This window comes from Rattus norvegicus, chromosome 5 (genome assembly GCF_036323735.1).
Source record: "Rattus norvegicus strain BN/NHsdMcwi chromosome 5, GRCr8, whole genome shotgun sequence".
In the NCBI taxonomy this organism is placed as follows: Eukaryota; Metazoa; Chordata; class Mammalia; order Rodentia; family Muridae; genus Rattus; species Rattus norvegicus.
In genome coordinates this window covers 55,999,825-56,022,172 of record NC_086023.1, presented here as the reverse complement: position 1 = coordinate 56,022,172, position 22,348 = coordinate 55,999,825, and the positions used below count along the sequence as shown (strand labels likewise).

The 22,348-nt window shown below is 35.6% G+C and overlaps 1 protein-coding gene across 10 annotated transcripts in view; it reads left to right on the top strand.

The window, feature by feature from the left end:
* Positions 1-22,348, top strand: part of Lingo2 (leucine rich repeat and Ig domain containing 2) — a 1,322,423-nt gene that overhangs the window by 466,500 nt on the left and 833,575 nt on the right. The gene's annotated exons all lie outside the window — the stretch shown is intronic.

The following is a 22,348-nucleotide window of genomic DNA, read 5'->3' as shown; positions in this document are numbered from 1 at the left end:
GAAAACAGGAGGAAATGATCCTTAAAATCTAAATTAGTTAGAATATTGTCCCAAATGAAAAGGCTCATCTACCATGAAAATGGTGTTAGTGGCAAAACACATTGTGTTTTTCCTACAGTGCCTACATATAAAGTAGCAAAACAGGTCTCTTTCCCCTAAGGTGCTGATGTGTAATCATGGGTTTGCTTCAGGGTGTCCTGATTAATTTGATTGATCTACTTAGCCTTGTGAACTAACGGCCAGCATAGAACAGATGCAGTTGGCAGCCCTTTGTGGGTTTAAAGCACAAGCAAGCATATTTGAAAAACAGTGCAATGGAGCATTTAGTGATCTGAGGGTAGAGCTGGGTTTTCTAGCCCCCACACAGACTATATTTCTGTGTTATTTTAAATAAAATTAAATTTATCTTTCATGTACAGATATGTATTACCCACACACAAAATATTTAATATTTTTCACAATCAATGCTGTGCTGTATTCATTCTTTTCAGATGAAACAGTTTTGCATTTTCAGTAGTTGTCTCTTCTACCTCAAAGCCACTTCATAAGAAAATGGTAAATTAAAAATTCCTTTTCTACCTACCAAGGAGTTCCTTATCGGAAAAGCATGGAGACATTTTATTTTCTTTTTTGTAAAGTGAGTTCAAAAATTCTACCTTCAGCCCTAGGGTATGTCATCAAGAGTAATCTTAAGTAGCAGCTAGCTTTTTTCTTTTCAAAAGAAAGAATGTCCCTCTGTTCATGCTCTGGCCTTTATAAATGAGCTGAAAATAATTTGTATGCCTTCCCCTGGTTTCTTTTAACTTACAGTATTTTATCAGGACCTAGTTCTAGTTAAAGGCACCTTTGAGAGAATTAAATTTGAAAAATAGCCTTGCAGTGTTGATTCACTCCTGGTATTTGGGTAGCGTCTGCATAAAAGTAGAGAGGTGATAACAAACCACACCTCCCCTCCCTCCTTTCTCAGACCACTTTGATTTATGACTTTGCCAAAATAATTTTGCCTTCTGAGTTATTCTTGAGCCAATTCTCATGTTTTTATTCCATTCTGTTCCTTGTTATATGTTTGAAGATTTTGCCCAAATCTTAGCTAGTATAACTGAAGCCACATTATAACATAATATTAAATAATAATAATAATAATAATAATAATAATAATAATGATGATGATGATGATGATAATGATAACAATGTAACTGTGTACTTGTAGAAGACATTAAGGAATGCAAATTAACACTAGAACTGCTTCCTTATATAAAAGTTAAATTCTAGAATTGCCCTTGGCCATTGATAGCTAGATAACTACTGAAACAATCAATCTTTATAGGGAAAATTACTCTGTTGAGCAATCAGTCATCTCAAGATTACCCATATGGAATTATAGTATAGAGATGAGTCCTCACAGTGCTTATCAAAATGTGATCATCTTAGAATATAGCAAGCATAATGAAGGAACCATTGCCTGTGGTGTCAGGCATAGATAGATCAGGATGCACGTGTGTACATGTATATTTTAAAATATACTTGTTCAGTATATATAAAATTACTTGTGTGTATATATTCAGAGCTGTCCATTTGGCACTGGACATCCAGTTGGTGTGCTCTTTCCTTGGGATGGCTGCCTCACCCACCCCAACTTTCCTCAGTTGCATATAGGACTGAGGCTTGAAGGGCTTTCCCATTCTAGTTTGGTGTGTTCACTGGTGTCTTCTTTGTTCAGGGCATGCTGATGAGATGATGCAGTAGTAGCTTTTTCACTAGGAAGCACACTGTCCCAACAAACTATTGACTCTCTGTATCTTAAAACTTTTCTACTTCCTCATTCACAATGTTGCCTGAGCCTTAGGTACAGGAATGTTCGGAAGGTGTCCCAGAATCCATTGGGACTAGGCCCCACAACTGTGATTTAATTGGTTGTAGTTTTCTGTAGTTGTCTCCATCTGTTGCAAAGAGATGAGAACTGGATATTTTGGTGCGTATATAGTTATTTTTATATTCCCCGGAGGTAGAGTCTTTTTGGTATGCTGAGCTATAGCTGAATATCTTCCCTTGCTTTTCTTCAGTGGCAGAATACCTTTACAGTATGTTCAATCAGGTTTTAGTGTCCTAAGAAGCCACAAAGGCTCTATTGCTATATTTTGTAATCCTACTTTTTGCTTTAATTTTTAAGTTCAGAATATCTTTCCAGGACCTAAGGACCTCATGCATGCTTAGGAAGCATTCTACTACTGAGGAGGATTCCCATCCCCACATAGGATTTGCTATACCTGAAAAGGTGCACACTTAATATAAAGTGTTTAATCATTTAAGTTCATATTTTACTCCTCTCTCTCTCTCTCTCTCTCTGTCTCTCTCTCTCTCTCTCTCTCTCCCTCCCTCCCTCTCTAATGAATTGTTCTATCTATCCTCTGCTCCACAATTCAATTTCATTGTTTCAGGCATTTGATATGAGTTACATTGCCAACTAAATACCATCTTACTATTGAATGATCAATAGCATTGTGCAAACAAGCATCATGCATAATACATTAACCTAAAAGCTTAAAGATGCAGCTTCCAGCAATGGGATTTGGAAGGAATTATTTAGTGTGGAGCTCACCATTAAATGACACCATTAAATGATGAAATGCTTTACTATATTAGCTGTTAAAGCTTTCCTTCTTCTGTACTCACCAGTTCTTCTTCTGTGAAAAATGTACACTGTGTCCCACCCTAAGTAAGTGCTATCCTTCAAACCATTCATCTTTGTAAGTTTCACATTGCAGCTTTTACTTAAATAAAATAACTGAGATATGTGTTTTGTTAGATAATCTGTCATGATACACTTTTTGTTCCTTTCCAAGATAATTGGATATCATAGAAGGAATTTTTAATCAATAAACCTGAATCTGATCCCCATTTTAATAGCATGCTATTGAAGTAGGTAGACTGGTTGAAAATAGCTTGAGTGGAAGCTACCCTCATTCTGCTATTTTTTTGATCTATCTGAGGGTATTCCGTTTTCCAGATGTATTCACCTCTGTGAACTGCAGATTTCGGTGTTAACTTTTTCAGTTAGCATCCTGAGGGATGATGTAACCTGTTTGCTACTGCCACACATCAAACTCATGGCGCCGAAGCAAGAGAATATGAAGATCCAAATGAGAGTGAAGAAAAACTGTAGGTCTAGAAGGAATAAGGTATACTTTCAGCTTCAGTGGGCAATTTTCAAGGACCATTTAGTAATATCAATAACGGCCGGGAGCATGGTTTCCCATTCATTTACTAAAGAATTGCTGAGCTGGGGTCTCATTTTACTGCTTATTCATGTGTGCTCAGAAGTAGCCAAAAGTGATGCTGATCTTACATCTGTGCAGATGGTCCTCAGTGGAACACTGCAGAATTTGATATCTCTAAGCCTGATTTGCAGAAGGGTTGCTGCTAGTAAAAGGTCAGAGGTATGGAAGGCAGAGAGATTTACAGGTGGCACCTCTGGTGGCACACGTCCTGAGTATGTTTCTTGAGATTGCAAGCTGAGTGGCTTTTCCAAGGTTGAGATCTGGATTTCTTCAGTAACTCAAACTTTACCTGCTTATAGTAAACAACTGTATAAAACCTAAAGGTGTTAGTTATGTACTAATTTTCTAATTTATAAAATAGCTCTATCAATATTATACTTCATATCTGAGACATTTTCTCTTTATCAAATTTAAATATCTATGGGGAAAAATGATCTGTTTACTCATCCATTCAACAAATATTCATTGAATGCCTTGCATTATACATTAAAGATGAAAATATACACACTCTAGGAATTTTCCCACCTTCCTAGAGCATCGAATGTCATAATGAATATAAATGGAAAACATAGTGCTGATAAAATATTCTAATTGCTATGAAGTAATATGAGGCAAGTTATGACAAGCTATAGTTACAGAAAAAGTATATACCAACTTATGTTCAATAGAGAATTATAAAATCTAAATATTAAGTATAAGCATTTTAAGAGTAAATTTTTACTAAGTGTTGGCTTAATTTTACTTTAAAGTATATGGTGTGCATGTGTGTGTTTTGCGCAAGTTTGTATCTGCTGTAGCAACTGAACTATATCCCTAACCCTTGGCTAACTACTTAAAACATTACGTATCATACAATTTGAGGTAACGGGTAGGTCTGCATAGAAGGATTAGAAATGAGAAAAGTATAATTTTACATACTTATGAATATGTCACAATTAAATTTGTATGCTAGAGTAAAATTAATTTACAAATATATACTTTGAGACCCCCTTCCCTATACTTTTACTCCTTTCCTGAGCTCTATGTGTTCCCTTAGCTCATGTCCTTTTTTCCTAATTACTTCATCTTATTTAAATGAGACTGGGCCATATTTTCAAGGCTCACAGGATCAGCTCCATCAATATTCCTCATGTTATGTCGTTCGTCTTCTCCAACTAAATCAACACTCATCCTAAAAATTATTGTTGTGCTGTACAGAATTGAATACAGTTCCTGAGCATTTCTAATGAAATAAAGTGGCATTTATAACATAGTGAGTATTAAGTATTATTAACACTGATGAAAATAACTAAAAATTAAAGTGATTCCACATTCAAAAATAACTTACTGGCATTCTAATTAGTCTCTGGTTATGTCTAAATCTTTTATATTTGTCTTGAATGACCTGACCTTATGAAAAATTGAAAGAGAAAAGGAATAATAGGAGGAAGAAATGAAATGATGAAATGCTACATTCCAGATTCAGGAAGAGACATTCTGCTCACCTAGGATTTTCCTAAATGAGCCAAGTTAAAAGATATTTTTGGAATAAATTTTTGAACACAGGATTTTTTTTTCTATTAACAAACACCTTGGTACTTCTGTAATTTGTTTATCGCCATCAATTTCACCTTATAAAGTTGATCCTTTTAAGATCTGATGAGTGTAAGTGTGATTATTCAGCAGACAACATGCCTATGCAAATTGAATTCACAGAAATTCAGTGGGAATACATTCCGCATAGATAAGACAAAATGGTCTGAGATAGTATTTCCTTGTGAATTATAAACAACAGGAGATTAGACTGTTTGTCAAGCTTAGTGATTAGATCAGGTTGATTACAAATATCCTAGAACACTAGACTAAGAGGAACACTTCAATCCAGGTAATTACTGTGTATATCTAAATCAGTATCATACAGTTTATCATTAAGCTCAACTGACTGGGCCCTGCTTTCTCCCACTATATAATTAGTAAGATGTAGTGTTTGAAGGAGAGTCCTTTATATAAAGGATGTATAAGAATGAGTGGAATTTGGCTACTTCTGAGAATAAAGATAGATACTAATGATTGGAAAATAAAATTCATAATGGAGATTGTTTCAAGTTCTGACCAACAATGACTTCCTTGAAAAATCTATTAAATTTTCTTATAAAATAAGATGAGGGCTGGGGATTTAGCTCAGTGATAGAGCGCTTACCTAGGAAGCGCAAGGCCCTGGGTTCGGTCCCCAGCTCCGAAAAAAAGAACCAAAAAAAAAAAAAAAAAGATGAAAGTGACAATGTTACTTTTAAGTCCCAGATATTTTCTTATTTTGAATGCACGTGTGTGTATGTATGCATACAAAATATCAAAGTACAGTGTACACTATAATTTACACTAAGAAAACATTGCTATTTATGATTTTCAGCGAATTTTCCTATGTAATCATTGTGGTGGTTTGAGTGAGAATGCCCTCCACAGACACATAGGTTTAATATTTTATCCTAATCGGTGGAAATATTTGGAGAAAGTGAAGAGGTGAGTTTTAGTTTTGTTTTTAGTTTTGTTTTTGTTGTTGTTGTTTCGTTTTTCTTTTTTTTTTCATTTTATTTCTTTAGATTTCAAATGTTATGCTCTTTCCCAGTCTCCCCTCCATGAACCCCACCCTACCCTATTCCCTGCCACTTTGCGTCTAAGAGGGTGCTCCTCTACCCACGTGCTTGGTCCTATCTTACCCCTCTAGAATCCAATTCTCTGGAGCATCAAGCCCCCACAGGACCAAGAGCCTCGGTTCCCACAGATGCCAGATGAGGCAGTGCTCTGCTGTAACAGTAGTGGGAGCCATGGGCCTACCGAGCTGCACTCTCTGCTTTATGCTCTTGGCGGGTCACACCCTTCTAGCCACGTGATGAGATTTGTGTCTATGGGCCAATTTGTTTGAGGTCCAAGAAATGCAAGTATCTTAGGACATATTACTGTTTGAATTGTGCTCAGACGCTCTGTTTGTCACTCCTCTGCTGCTCTTTAGTCCTTCTATAAAAACAGATTATAAAGTATTTCAGGGGCCTCCCCTCTAGTTTCTGTATTCCTTGATATGATGACCAAAGAGCAGCTGGGAGCAGAGAGATTCAAATATGCAATCAATCAAAATAACACTCATAGAGTCTCTCTCTCGGTATTTGACATTTTGTTGACATGCTATCAGCGTACTTCACAGTTGACTAGAAAGCCATGAAAACAATTACTGGGTCACTAACAGGAACTGAAAAAGAAGAGCCTTTCAAAAACAGTGCCCTAAAAATTGCTAAAGCTGTAGAAATCTGAAATAAATGCAGGGTTCTTGATAGGGATAATGGCAATTACACAATGCCGTATAAAGGCTACTTGTACTAGAAAAGAAAGTAGTCCTCAGATTTGAAAGTAGCCTTGATTTTGATAATGCCCATTAGTCATTTAAGTTTACTTGAAAGTTACTGTGTCCGCAGTAGGTCCTGAGCGGGAAAATTATTATACAAATAAAAGTTAATGATAGCATCTAACCTTGTAACTGTATTTTCTGTGATAGCGAATAATTATAACATTAAAATCTGACTGGAGAACATTCAAAGAGAAAGCAGTTTTCAATTTCAAAATTTACCAAATATACTGTTTCTGATGATTTCCAAGGATGATTGAACAGCGAAGTGGAAATCCAGGAAGTCAAAGTGTTAAGAAATGGTATATTATGGATATAACAAGTTTTTTTTTTTCTGATTGATTGAATTTAAGGTCTACTCCATGGGTTAGAATTTATTTCTGGCCATGAATTCGGAAGTCATAGGCCCTAGAGAAAAGCACACTATCCATATTTTGCTAATAAACACTAAAAATTGACTTCTAAACACCTATTCTCACACCCATAGATTAGTGTATCTATCTATTGTCATTAAAAAATGATTCATTTTGTAGTGAGTAATAGTGAAATCAGAAACTCAAAATTTTCAAAGTATAGACAATAGATGTTTAGGATAAGAGCATCCATAAGTCAGATGTTAGAACCATCTCCCTACAAGCAGGGAGAAGAGGAAAGTATAAGGGCCAGATGTGCCACTGTTTGGGAGAACTGTTCTGAAACAGTGCCTCCTGGACATGGCATGGCTATTGAACTTGTGAGCCCGCAGCATCTGCAGTTGTCTCAACAGTACCTGTACAAAAGCAAACAAGGAAAAAAAATGCAGAATGGATGAGTAAGAGGTTTATGAGACCCCACCTTTAACTGACTACGGACTACTTCTTTAACCTATTGACTACTATTTGATGGCTTGGGAGAAAGGCTAATCATTCAGTTTTCTTCAAGGGAATGGGCCCATGGTAGGTTTTGCATGTTCCAGAAGATATTAAACCTTGTGCATACAAGTAGCTTCAACAAAGGCAGAGTCAAGAACAGTTCCAGTAATGTACTGGTTAAATATATGTGCAGGTAGGTAAGTCAGGGACTAGGAGGATGTGGCAATGTAAGGCTGTCGGGGCTTGGGGATAAGGCACATGTGGGCCAAACACCCTATAATCCAACCCTCAGAATGGAGTACAACTAAATAAACTTTGAAAAGAAATATAAAGGCTTCTCTGTATCTGCTGGGAAGGAAACTGGTTATGAATAGGCTATGGCTTTCCTCAGTTTCCACTGGTGGCCTTTCTCTACTGGTCACTTCAGGGTCTATAGAGAGGTTCCAATCATAGCTTCTGGTACTTCTAGACCAACTCCCTCTTTTCTAGTTTTTCATCTTCTTAGGTCTAAAATTCTTCATCTATTTCTCCACCACTACCAGGGAAAGTTTTATCATTGTCCTATGTAAACATATATTATAGAGATTAAATGGAGCTACCACACAATGAGAAAGATAATACTCTAACTAAGAATATGCTAAGAATAATATTTCTCATCCCAGGAAATACATTTTTGAGAGATTGAAATAGTTCCATAATCATCCCCCAAACAAAACATTAGCTGTTGCTAATGGCATTGGTTATTCTCAACAACTTGAGAGGGAAGACCTTGTTTCTGAAGATACCACATATTTACATCATAGAAAATGGAGAAATCTAGCTGATATTCAACTGTAAGCATCACTTCTACTGGCTAGCATCCATAACACTAGAATGTAGTATACACAATATCTTAAATGTAGTCACCAGTCTCAGCTATGAACCCTTTGAGCTACAGTAATATTCTTTCTACAAAATTTACCAACTGGCATAATAGTACAAGAAATTTCATGGAAGTATCCATCTATTATTTTGTAAGTGATTTTAAGCCTTAATCCGCAAGATGTATCCCATACTGGATACTGTCAATTAGGCAAAGAGCATGAGAGTAGATTATGGTCCTTGAGAAAAAGCATATGAATAGAATTCTGCTTAAGAAACATAATAACAAAAATTTTTCTATTGACATCACTATACATATAGATAGGAAAATAACTGATTTATTATAATAGATGGTTCTTATTGTAGTAGGTGATGATTGATTAACTTAGAAACTTGCAACTATTCAATATGCAAAGAATAATAGATTATGGACCACTCAGCCTTATATGGAATATTACATTACCTGCTTCATCTCTAACTTCAGGGATGTATACAAAAGATAGGGCAGAGCAGAATGACTACAGAAGCTAAAAGTGGTATATTGATGAAAGGAAAACTATTTTTCCAAACAGCAGTGATGATGTGCATATGAACCCACAGAGACTACTGATACCTTGCAGCAGACCTGCACAAGTTCAATCCAGGCAAAATCATAACACAGAGAAGAGAAAATGGCCATGAATTCACTCTCCTAGTCAAAGACCTATTCTCATTGAGTAGATGCTAAAAAAGAAGACTTTGTTTCCATAAGTGTAGTTGCACTGTCTATTTCAAACACCCTTTAAGACAGGACCTGTGCTCAGCAATATTCAGACTGGACTTCATGTGTGTGTTCATTTTTTTCTTTAAGGGAAAACATGAGTTTGGGAATGTAAGGAAGTGGGAGAATAGCTAGAAGGAATAGGGGAAGAAATTGGATTTGATGAAAATTTTGTATGAAATTCTGAAAGGAATTCATACAAACCTTTTTTTAAACTTCCTTGATTTTCTGGAGAATCACTGAGACACAAGTATGTGCTTTCAGTTAGTTGAAGATGAAAATAAAGACTATGACTAATCTAGGCTGCATATATATAGTCAATAATATGTGCTATAGTTGATATATATGATGAGAAAAGTGATTTCAGTGTTACACTTTGTTTCCAAAGTCTACCTTTGATTAGTTTTCTTCTCCACTCAGTTATTTCTGTTATAGTTTACATTCTTTATCTTATATCAGTATAATACAATTGGAAGAGAATATGAGAAAATATATGATGTACATGTATAAAAATGTCATAGTGAAATCTGTTATTTTTCCCTGCCAATTCACCAACTAATAATAAAACAGTCATGTTTTCAGAGAAAATGTAATTTTTTGTTTTTGGTATTCAAGGTGTCTAAAACCATGCCTCGAGAAGTACTCAGACACAGTTGACAATGTCTGAGCTTGCTTTTATCTCCTGAATTTAACATTAGAAGGAATGGTTGTGAAATAGACATTCAATGCAGACATAGAGAAGAGACTCCCTTGGGCACTAACAGGATGAACCTCTCCAAATTCCTTTGGTAAAAAAGGAATAGATTCTCACCCAGAGTCTATGACTGTCTCTTAAGTGAATCAACTCATTTTCTGACATTGTGAATGTCTCTCTCACATGTGTAGTAAATGCCTAGTAAATGGTAATGGAGCAGAAATGGCAGAGGAAAAAACCCAACTTCCATGGATACAGTAATAGTAAATGCCACACATTTTTCAAAAGCTCAGAGTAAGTGAGACTTATAGATTATTTGTGCATGCGTGCACATGCATGCATGTGCATATGTGTGTGTTTGTGTGTGTGTGTGTTTGATAAATACAGTAACCCAGTGAAGAACATTATCCCGTGTGTTCATTGGGTAGATAGAGGAAATAAGTCCCAGAGAAGTTAACAACCAGGATGCCAAGCTGGCAAACTTCCTCTTTTGATTCTCCAGGCACTAGAGTCTGTTGTGTTCAGCATCAAGAAGTAGCACTCACTAGTTGAGTGAATTTCAACAACATATTTATCCAAATGGACAACTGCTTCCTATTTGGAAGATATGCACAAAGTCATTGGAGAAAGTAAGGAATACATGATGGAGCTTTTAAGAAGATCAGCTAGCCAGTGTTCTGCTAACACTTGGTGGTTCCTCTCTTCCTGGTGTCTGTTAGAATATTTCAGAAATATTCAGGGAATTGTGAGCACCATGTGTAAAATGAGAGCTTTTTAAGAATAGGAGGGATGGGTTACACAATGGACGAAAAACAAAATTTGTGTAACAGTAAGAAACTTGGGGATGCAGAACTTTTTACTCAAATTTCATTCTGTGTAATATTCTTCTGTGTATACATTAAATGTCAGGTGCTGTATGCCAGCCCAGATGGTACTCTCATGCAGTGTTCTTTGCTCCATTTGGCTGTGCACATAACAGAATATAGACAGTGTGGCCATTGTCAAATTTACTCTCATTTAGGCAGTCTTTAGTACAACTCTAGAGTCAAAAGCAAGTCTTTAACCTAATCCACAAAGTTTTTCTTCATTTTAGCTTAGCTTACCTCAAAACACTGTGTGCTCCTGACACCAAATTCCCATGGCTATTTTAAGTTAATTAAATCAGAAGAGCCACAAATGGAAGGCCTCCCTTACTAGCTCTGTGTCCTCGGGTCTATTGTCACTCGTTCTTGGAGTGGTAAACAGCTCAGGCATAATTGCTGCAGAAGATATTAACTGTTTTAATTTCTAACATAATCTTTCTTTGAGAACCGAGCCTGAAGAGAGTAGCTTTTACCTCCTCAAAGGATAGTTTTCAGAATTGCTAGAGCACTGCAGCTTAATAGGTGCTTTGTTCTCTGGGGTTAGCTCCCCTGGGGCTACTCCTCCACCTGTAGACCTGTAAATGCCCCTAAACACACACACACACACACACACACACACACACACACGTGCTCACACACACGTGCTTATTTCCCAAAGTGCTGCCCTGTGATTTGGTAGAGTAACCCTAAGTTTTGAGCCATGGGCATAAACACTTCCTGATTCCTTATACAGATCTCAGTCTGTTTTTCTTTCTTTCTTTTTTAAATCTTATATCTAGGAGGCTAAGATCAAGAATCCTATATTCCTCCGTTTACTGTGGTTTCAGAGAAGTAGGAAGTGGGCTTTTGTCTTACAGTTTTGGCTATCAGACATTTCTTACAGCTGTGCCTATTGGCTTTGATTTGACTTTGATTTTTTTTCTTCCAGAAAATCTTAGTTGTATTAGTAATAAAAACCCTGTTTTTTTTCCTTTTTTCTTTCTTTCTTTGTTTAAGAATCCTATACTAGATCCCAAACAAGTGGGGAAAATGGAGTCTTCCAGAATGTATTATAATTTTTTATATTGAAAATAAAGGATGATAGAGATAGAATAACTAACTTTCTTCCAGTTGCAGAATGGGAGACTTGGTCTGTAATATTAGAGGTTCATGCTCGCCAATCATCTTTTTTCCTTATCATTATAATAGCTAAGACTCTCCATAATCTTTAATGGGGAAACAAAAACGAGTGATATTATAGTTGGGTGACTGAATAAGGGATTTTGAAATTGTCCTACAGCCTCATGCATTAGGTTTTTAAATATATGAAGGAGCATGAGAACAGCAATAGGCCACCTGTAAGAAATGTTTGTCACCCAAAACTGCAAGATAAAAGCCCACTTCCGTCATCTATGAAACCACAGTAAGTAAACGAAGGAGTATAGGATTCTTGATCTTAGCCTCCTAAATATAAGTTCTGATTGTGAGCCAGAGAGGAATGAAGCTCCATATTGTATGCAAAGAATTTTATCGATAAGTTTTGTAGTAAAATCAATCCATCTGAACAAATATATTTGTCCTAAATTATTAGCATGTGCAACTATCTTCATGTTTCTCTCTAAGTCAAAGCATAAATGGTATACGGTAGTCTCCATCATAGAGAATTTATGCCTCGGTGATGATTCCCTTAGTGGAATTTAAGTGTATATAAATATCTACAAAAGCACAGCTAGCTTTTTGCAAAATCACCAAGACAGGTTTTACAAAGGGCCATTCTGCACATATATAATACATATATATTAGATTCTTACTTCTGAAGCTACCAAAAGTGTTCAATAGTTGTACATCAGTTTCAATATATTCAAAACAAACGATCAATATAATTATTTAAGAAAGAATTTTAACAGTATCAGAATTATTAGTTATTGAGTTAGTGTAATGGGTCAGTCAGTCAGTCCATTTTAATAGTTGTTCCACTGTGTATTGTTTGGTGAAATAAGTAAAAACAAGAATATTTAATGATTATATTCTGCTGAATTTAAATGATAATAAGGATGTTACATTATTAAAATGTTTGATGATGTAGATTAGGGGCAACCTAGTAAGTTCCATAAATACCAAATATTAACCAAAGGAAGCCTACCAAATCAAACACAAGGAGCTTCATAATTCATTGCAAGTATAGCACAAATTCTACTATAGTCCCCCAAGACAGGATTTGCACCAGAAGATGTAGAGACAGAATGGAGATTACACAAAGAAAGGAAATTATTTTAAATGATAACTATTAACTAAAATATAATTGAATAATCTGTGCCTTCCATTTTCTTTTTACAATACTTCACATGTCCCCTATTCTCTTAAAAATAGTGGCCTCCTTTTCTTTGATTATATATGTTACATACATATGTACATACATTTATAGGTACAATCTGTTGAACACATTTGGTGCTACTTGTACATGCATGAATTCAGTGCTGAATACAGGTAAATTTTAAAGGAGGGATCTATGATCAGGAAATTGGCATTCTTTTAAACGTTCTAATGTGTAGGGTTTCACCTGAATGTATATCTGTGCACCATGTGCACACTGGATCCCCAAATTATCCAGGGACATTTCTAGATTAATTAAAATAAAATTCCAGCATTCCCCACTTATGTTTCTCCCCTCCAACCTGTCTTATATCTGCCATGTATCATTTAAATTCCTGGGGTTAGGAAAGGTCATAGTCTTCTGATCTATGCATAATGAGCAAGTCACTGAGGTGCACAAGAGACTCTCAGCAGATTGCCACCCAGCAGCTGTATATGCCCTTCTGTTCATTTTGATATACTTTGTCTCATTTGATCTTGACAAGAACTGGCTTGTCTAGCGTTAGAAACGGTTGTCTCACCCAGTGGATGAAAAGTGTGAGGCTGCTCACAGAACTTAAGTTCCCCAAGGTATGTACCCACTTGGACACAGCGACAGTCTGCACTTTTCTCCACTGTAACACTCGGGCTTTGTCCTTGGGGAAGTACTATAGTAAGAAATGTAACCAAACTGACACCAAGTTAGGCCCATCTGAAGAAGGCCTCATGTGAGTTCCTTTAAAGACTGCAGAATGCTCTGAGTTGGGGATTGGAGCAACTCATTCTTAGTAATCTCTTCTTGTCCTTCTAGGATGTGCTTCTCTTCTCACTAAACCTGGCTTTAAGATTCCCTGAGAATTGAATCTTGACTTGATCCCCATCACTACTGTGTCTGGAGGAGAGGAGCCCAGGATGCTGTCCATAGCGTGAAGATTAGCAAAACGATCTTATGTCCTCAACTCCCATTCCTGACAGCTAAGTTTCTCCCTTGACAGATGGGCAAGTCTGAGTTCTATATTTTTAAGGGAAAAAAACAGAAAAGAAATAAAATAAATGTCAGTACCAGGAAAGAACATTTTAAATCTGCTTTGAAGTCAACTAACCTGGAAAGAATAATTCTTTAGTCTCCGATCTTTTATGAAGAAGATTGAGGCTAAGAGATCTTTGTTTCCCACGACTTTTACTTATTTATTCCATGGGGCATTAAAACAACCCACACATCCATAGACCTTTTTTTCTCTCTTTCTAAATACAATTCTAAAAATACTTAGTTGGACAGGATGAGAACAGTTATCAACTAGAATAATGTGTATGGACCTTTTAGCAATTATGATTCATCATTTTGAAACACAATAATGATTCTTCCTATCATCAAAACATATCAGATTAACTTGCTTGCAAATTTCCTTTGATTACTAAATTCTCCTCACAATGCCATTCTTCAGAGTCCATTGCTCACTGCTAGGTAGCTGTGGCTAGAGTGAAAACTCCTGCAGGTCCTTTGCAAAGTGAACTCCCTAGTGTACTCAGTGTCCGTGGACTGTCACATCCTCTGCAAGTTCAGATATATGATATGATAAGTTCTTTTAAGTGTCATTTTATTTCTCCCCACAGTTATTCATTTTAGGTTCTTTATCACCTTTCTAATTTTCCTGCTATATTTTACTTTTCTCTTTTAGTTAATACAATTTTATTTTAAAGGTTAAACGAACACTGCGTGCATATGTTTCAGTAAAAGAACATCTATACCTTTTAAAGAACCACCAGAAAAAAAGTCATCCAAAGCTGTTTTCATAAATATTGATTGAACATTTAGTATATGCTTAAATTTTGATAAGATAAATTCAGTTGGCCATAACTTCATGCTATAAGTTGGGCTCATTTAGAAAGGCTTGACTTGCAGGACTTGAAGAGGTATTTCAGAGTTAACATCAGATACTACTCTTCCAGAAGACCAAGCTCATGCCCTTAGTAACTTACAGCTGCTGTGGTTCCAGTTTCAGGAAATTTGACACACTTGGCCTCTCAGGCACCTACACTGATAAGTACCCACCCCCCCACACACATATAGACATATAATTTCTTAAAAGTCTTTTTCTATTAAAAAGTAATCACTCGAATTATAAAGAAACAAGTTCAGTTTTCTACAGGTATTATCTCAACTTGAAATAGAAAGTTTCCTTGTGTTTCTACAGTTAGAATCCTCAAATCTACACCATCCTCCTCGATAGAGATACTGTGTACAGTTCCAAGACACTATAAAATGTCTTTAAAAAAGGCATTTGGGCTCCAGTATGGGAGAATGTTTATGATAAAACATGCAATGTAAGGGAAAAGAAAGACAGACAGAGAGACAGACAGAGACAGAGAAACAGAGAGAGAAACAGAGACAGACAGAGAGACAGACAAAGACAGAGAAACAGAGAGAGAAACACAGACAGAAAGAGAGAGAGACAGAGACAGACACAGACAGAGACAGACAGAGAGACATACAGAGAGAGAAACAGAGAAAGAAACACAGAGAGAGAGGTAGAGAGAGAGAGAGAGAGAGAGAGAGAGAGAGAGAGAGAGAGAGAGAGAGGTGTGACTTGGAATGGCACAAATTTTTGAAGGTTCAAAGCCTACCTGCAGTGACATACCTCCTGCAACAAGGACACTCTTCTGAACCTTTCTCATTTCCACCAACTGGGACAAGTAACACTATAAGATTTGTTTTCACTCAAATCACTGCAATAATTATTCTTACTATTGAAATATAGTATTTTCCCACTTTATTCGCGGTGAAATTAAAATGCACAGTGTGTTCAACAGATTTTCCCTTTGTATGAAAAGATATTCCTTCTGAGAACAGAATTTACCAGTATTCCCAAATATCTACCTTCTTTGGTTTTGTTATCATGTTTTTGAATCGTTGAGTGGCATCTTCGAGATTTTATCACAGTGTTGAGAATTCACGATCAAAAGGACTGGAGGAATCCAAATGATGAGGAAAATCATAGCCATCCACAGACAGCTCCCTCATTCCAGAGCAATCAGGTGTTCAATAAATCTCAAGAAATTGTTTTGTCTACCTGTTATATAAAGTTTCTTCCAGGAAAAATTGTGTATAAAACCAAGATATTTATTATTCCATCTCTTATAAAACAATACTAGCTATATTAATACATTGTAGCTTTCAGTCCATTCTAGTATTCTGTTGCTTTCTTCTTATGGACAGTATTGATCTATCTTAAGTTATTTTATTCAGACAGAATGTGACTTTAGCTAATAATGGTTAGTATTTTTGAAAGTCACAAAATACTAGGCATATTCCAAATACAAGGCATTAAGTCTTGTGATTTGATCCCCTTCTTTCTGAGAAGATGTAATTCTCCTCATTTAATAAATGAGAAAAGCAAAGCATAGGTCAATTAAGTTGCTGATATCACAGAACTGGTTAATTTGCAATGGGGCCAATCCCCTTCAGTCCTTCAGTCTTTTTAAAAATAATTTATTTTTCCCTGTTGAAGGAATCAGGGAAAGAACTCGAAGAGCTTGAAGGAGCTCGAGACCCCTTATGAACAACAATGCCAAGCAACCAGAGCTTCCAGGGACTAAGCCACTACCGAAGGACTATATATGGACTGACCCTGGACTCTGACCTCATAGGTAGCAATGAATATTCTAGTAAGATCACCAGTGGAAGGGGAAGCCCTTGGTCCTGCTAAGACTGAACCCCCAGTGAACGTGATTATTGAGGGGAGGGCAGCAATGGGGGGAGGATGGGGAGGGGAACACCCATAAAGAAGGGGAGGGGGATGTTTGCCCAGAAACCAGGAAAGGGAATAACACTCGAAATGTAAATAAGAAACACTCAAGTTAATAAAAAATAATAATTTATTTATTTTTATTTTATGTACATTGGTAATTTGACTACATGTATATCTGTGTGAGGGTGTTGGATTCTCTGGAACCAGAGTTAAAGGCAGTTGATAGCTGCCATGTGGATGCTGGGAATTGAACACATACTCTGGTAGAGCTAAAGGGTATATTTTAATTTTTTATAACTATTCAATAAATTCTTCCTACAAAAACCCCCAAAGAACTAGTGAAATAAGTTAGTCAACATTTTCTAATTATTAATACCATCATAAAGTAATATAGCATAGTAACTAGAACATGGACCCTTTAGTAGGATAAAATATAGTTGAACCCATAATTTGCACCTTCAGATTGTATAACTAATAAGTCATTTAACTTCTCTGACTTCTGCTTTCTAATATTAAAAATAAAAATACTGGCAGGTCATGAATGAAATTATTAATTATGTGTATTCAGATTGAATTTTTAATAATCTATGTTTAATATATTTTCAAAATAGTGCTAAAATAATAAAGTATAGGTATTTTTCTGGGTAGTTTAATATAATCCTTTTTACTCCTTAATAACTATAGGGGGTTTCTTTTCCACTTCTTGTTTGTACAATTCCAAGTAAATGTTGCAGAAACACTGTAATTTATTAAAAGGCCACAAGCATTGAGCTGGACAGGCTCTGAGATATACTAATCCCTCCACCTGTTAAGACTCATGCAGATGCCAATCAGTTGCCAAATTGTTGTCTCCCAGGCTGTTCTTGCTCCATCAATCTGTCTTCAAGGTACACTTCTCTAGGCTCCTGATCTCTTCAATCAAGTGGCAACCTCCTCTCTGATCTCTCTGTAGTCTATCTCCTTCTTACATAGCAGACCCTCGCAAGACCCCTTATTTAGATATTTAGAATTTATGTAAACACGGCAACAATCCAACCCCTGACATTGCACTTTTTGTGTAAATAAAAATGTTCTTTTCTTATAATGATAAGCTACAAAAGGTCGAGGCAATGTAATGGACGAAAAGTACATGAATAAAAGGTTTGTGAGCACTAATCACCAACAAGATGCAAATAAATCCCATGCATGATATTAACCACTATTGCAATGACGCCTATCAGTAAATGATAAATATAAAGTGTTATCGACTATATGCAGAAGAAAGAATATTGGTATCTTTTAGTCAGAATGCAAAATATCACAGCCATATGGAAAACAGTATAACGTACTAAAAGTTGAAAGAAGAGTGTCCATATAACCCACTACCCACTGGTAAAATATTATAAAGTAATTATATGAGCTTGGTAGGGTCAAAATTTAACTACTGTGTTCCTTGCAGCATGATTCACGATGATCAAAATAATAATTCAATCTACACCTGAAAACATGAATAAAAATAAAAATAAGGTTTAAACATACAATGGACTGATATCCATACTTTAAAAGAAAAAGAAGTTTTTGCATTTGTGACTATATATCTCTTCTCTTCCCTCTTTGCCAAAATCTTTCATGTGCTGCTGTATATTCTACTGCAAATCTATGTCCACATTTTATAACAATTGTTATTGCATGCATATGTATTCATATATACATATGTAATCCTAAATAAAATCTGTTTAGTCTATATAGTGTTACTGGTATGTATGCTTTCAGGGCTGAGGTTTGACAGTGGAAAATCAATTGGCATGCTCTTTCCTATTGAAGACCACCTTTTCTACTTCTAGCTTTATTCAGTTGTCTGTAGGACTTTGTATAGATCTGAGACCTTGTGTGCTTCCCTTATGAAGTTTGGCATGAATATTGATACCATCCTTATTCAACTCATATTAGGAGAGGCATATTCTAAGACTTTATATGGTGGTACTAGGAGACAAAACACAAAGCAAATTTTGCTGATCATCAGTACTTAAAATCTTATGCTCCCCAAGCCTTAGGTGCAAAGGAGTTTTGTATGCTTCCATTGGAACTGGATTCCACAATTCTTTATTGATTGATTATTGCTTTCTACAGTAGTTTCTGTCTATTGAAAAAAGAAGTTTCCTTGATATCAGATGACAAATATACTTATCTATTGTTATAAGATCAGATATTTATAGATTGTTTTTAGGAATTTTGCTGGTTTAGTAAATTAGTGGCTGTAGGTTCTCCTCCAATAACCATGACTTCATTAGCACTGAGATTCAAGCTAGGTTTCTAATAATGGGCATCAATAATGGGCCCTCTTGTTGAGTGGGCCTTAAGTACCATTAGAAAAAGCCAGATATCACCAAGGTATATATGACACTACTGCTCCCATAGTGTTAGGATGCTAGACTAGTTGTTGATGTGATTTATACGTACTATAGCTGAGATGGTACTGTAGGTAGAATCTTTTCATTGCAAGCTTGTATGTACCTTCTGGTGTCATGAAAGCTAGCCCTAAGATAGGCAGAATTCATCTCAGTTCCAGCTCTGTGCCCTGTTTCTGATTGCATAGCATCTTCAGCCATAGCGACTGTACCGTCTACTCTGAACGATAACCAATGACAACAGCAATAACTTTAATTCCTTGTGGCTCTTTCAGCAATCAAAATTGTTTTTACCTACCTACCTACTACTTACTATCTACCTACCTACCTACTATCATGTACCTATCTACCTGACTAGCTACCTATCTGCCTACCTCTTTCTCCTGCATTTACATTTCTCTCACCTCCCTAATGAACCTTCCTTTCCTATTTCCACTTTTAGATCAATTTTATGCTTCTATTCCCTTTTTCCCTCATTCTACCTTCTTCTGAACTAATTTCTCCACAGCTTCCTGTGGAGCCCCTCATTTGTCCATTTCCACTCTCAGATCATTTGTAGACTGTTACTGTTCTCTATTACTCCACAAGTCCCCATATTTCTAAATACTTGGAGGTAGGCACTTCCAGGAAAGAGAGTATAAAATGTTTGCCTTTCTGAGTCTGGATCACTTCACTCCACGTGAGGATTTTTCGTTACTACAGAAGAGTAGTATTCCAGGCATTGCGCGCATCACATTTCCATTATTCATCTTTTGGTTGTAGCACATTTAGGTCCATAATAGGGGAATATGTCAAGTCCTTTGGGCATATGCCAATGAATGATATAGCTAAGTGAAGTGGTTATTTACTTGGAGAATTCTCTACATGGATTTCCATACATGTAGGCCATTGTCTTAAGAATAATAGACCTGGTTATAAAAGGTATAAAGATTGCATGATCATGTAAACACATACAAACTACAGAGCACTCAGATGGATGAACCCCAGAGCAGATCAGACCTTATCATCTTTTATTAATAAACACAGCCTTGAGATAAAATCAGGAGTTTATTGTCAGTTTAAATAATAAATTAGGATTTATTTCGGATTTGCTGATTTACTTTGTGTCTCATGTGGCGACATTTTCCTGCCACTCAGCATTTGGCCAAGGATCATGGACTTCTGATATTTCTGCTTTGATCTCTTTAATGTTTGAATTATTAGCATGCACGACCATTCCTGGGTAGTTTAGGACTTTCAATGCACATTGATGTTTTACAAATATGCTACATTATACTTTTGTTAACAGTCAATATGCCCTGAACAGTATTCCATAGTCAGTGCTATGTGCCATGTGCTCAAGCTGATGAGAGTAAAAAATCTACTTTCATTTGTAATTTTCTGAATTCTATTAAGGTTAAGTTGTTTTAAAATTATTTTGTGTCAGGGGTTGAGTTTATGGTTATACATGCCAATGTGCATTGTGTATGGGTAGGTCTTCTACATTCTAGATGGATATTTGAGGTAGTATTATTTTCTGATCATTTATAAAACTATTTTATAATAAATAAACCTATTTTAAAATAAAATAAAATTTTTCTTATAGCTTTAGATGTAATGTTTTTTGTGTTATGGATTCTAACTACAGTGCTCAGCAAGAACAAATATTTCACCAAATATTTATCAAATTTTATACTTACTCAATCTTTTGTATCTTGATATTCATGTTAAGATTATCTGTGTACAGACATAATCTAGAGCTCCTGCTTAAGTTGTTTTACACCAATTTAATGAGTGTCATCATCGTATTTCTTTTTCTTTTTTTTTTTTTTTTTTGGTTCTTTTTTTCAGAGCTGGGGACCGAACCCAGGGCCTTGAGCTTCCTAGGCAAGTGCTCTACCATTGAGCTAAATCCCCAACCCCCATCATTGTATTTCTTATTTGAGCCACCATTTTATAACCTGTTTAATCTGGATGGATGTTCGGTTCCAGTCTTGAATTTCTACCTCTCATAGTTTTACCATATTTAAAATTTCTCACATACTTTCAACCTTTGCACTCATGCCATTCAATTCTTACAGTTTTAGTTTTATCTCAAACTTTGTTTTTTAATCACAAAACTTGGGTTTCCCTGTTTCCATTTGTAGAAGAAAACTTGAATTAAAAATTGTATGACTTTATATGATTCTAAATTAATATGGAAACATTAAGATATAATGTCACATTTCTACTTTTGCCTAAATTTAGTGGAATGATTTTATTATGTGTTTCAGAATCTGAAATGTCAGCTAACAGTGGTAAGAGCAGTGAGTAGTAAAAAATGCAAGGTCTCAGAAACACTGATGTTGCACCAATTTTAGAACCCAAAAGATACAGTTTTATGTGAAGACCATGAGGAGATTATTGTATTATGTTATAAAACTTAGCTAAGTTGCTAAAGGTGCTGGTTGCCTAAGCCTGACTTTTTTATTTTGACCCCAAGAACCCATAGTAGAAAGCAAAACATAATCACATGTTGTCTTTTGCCCACCACAGGAACTCTATGGCAAACACTTACTAACACACACACACACACACACACACACACACACACACACACACACGCACTCTACTCTCTGATAATAAATATAATTTAAATAATAAATAAGTAAAACCATCATTTCCAAATTTGTTTTACAAAATTTGGCAAACAATATCTAGGGCAAAGTATCAATAACTGTGCTATCCAATTCTACTTTCAGAGTAATTTCCAATATTAGGAGATTAAGTTTGATCTTTAATAACTGAGTTATTTTTAAACTATGGATAAGACATTTTTAAAAATAGCAGTATTTTCTATTGAACCCTAAGAAGACTATCGGATGTCAATTTTGACCCTTTGAGGTGAGATTTCATATTAACCTATTATCTAATTTCAATCTCCCTCTCTAGGAATAAATTGAATTCTGTCCAATTATAGTATTTTACTTAAGGTTTTCTGATGCACTCAAATGTAAGATTGACATATTGTGACTTTTTTGTTTCTGTTTTCCTCATTCTATCTTGTCAGATTTTATTAACATATATATATATATATATACATATATATATATATATATATATATATATATATATATATATATATATATACTGATCTTCTGACTTCTCATTTAGTCTTACTTTCAAACAGTTCTGGATTTAAAACAGTATCCTAAAGCTTCGAAAACAACAGAGTCTCTG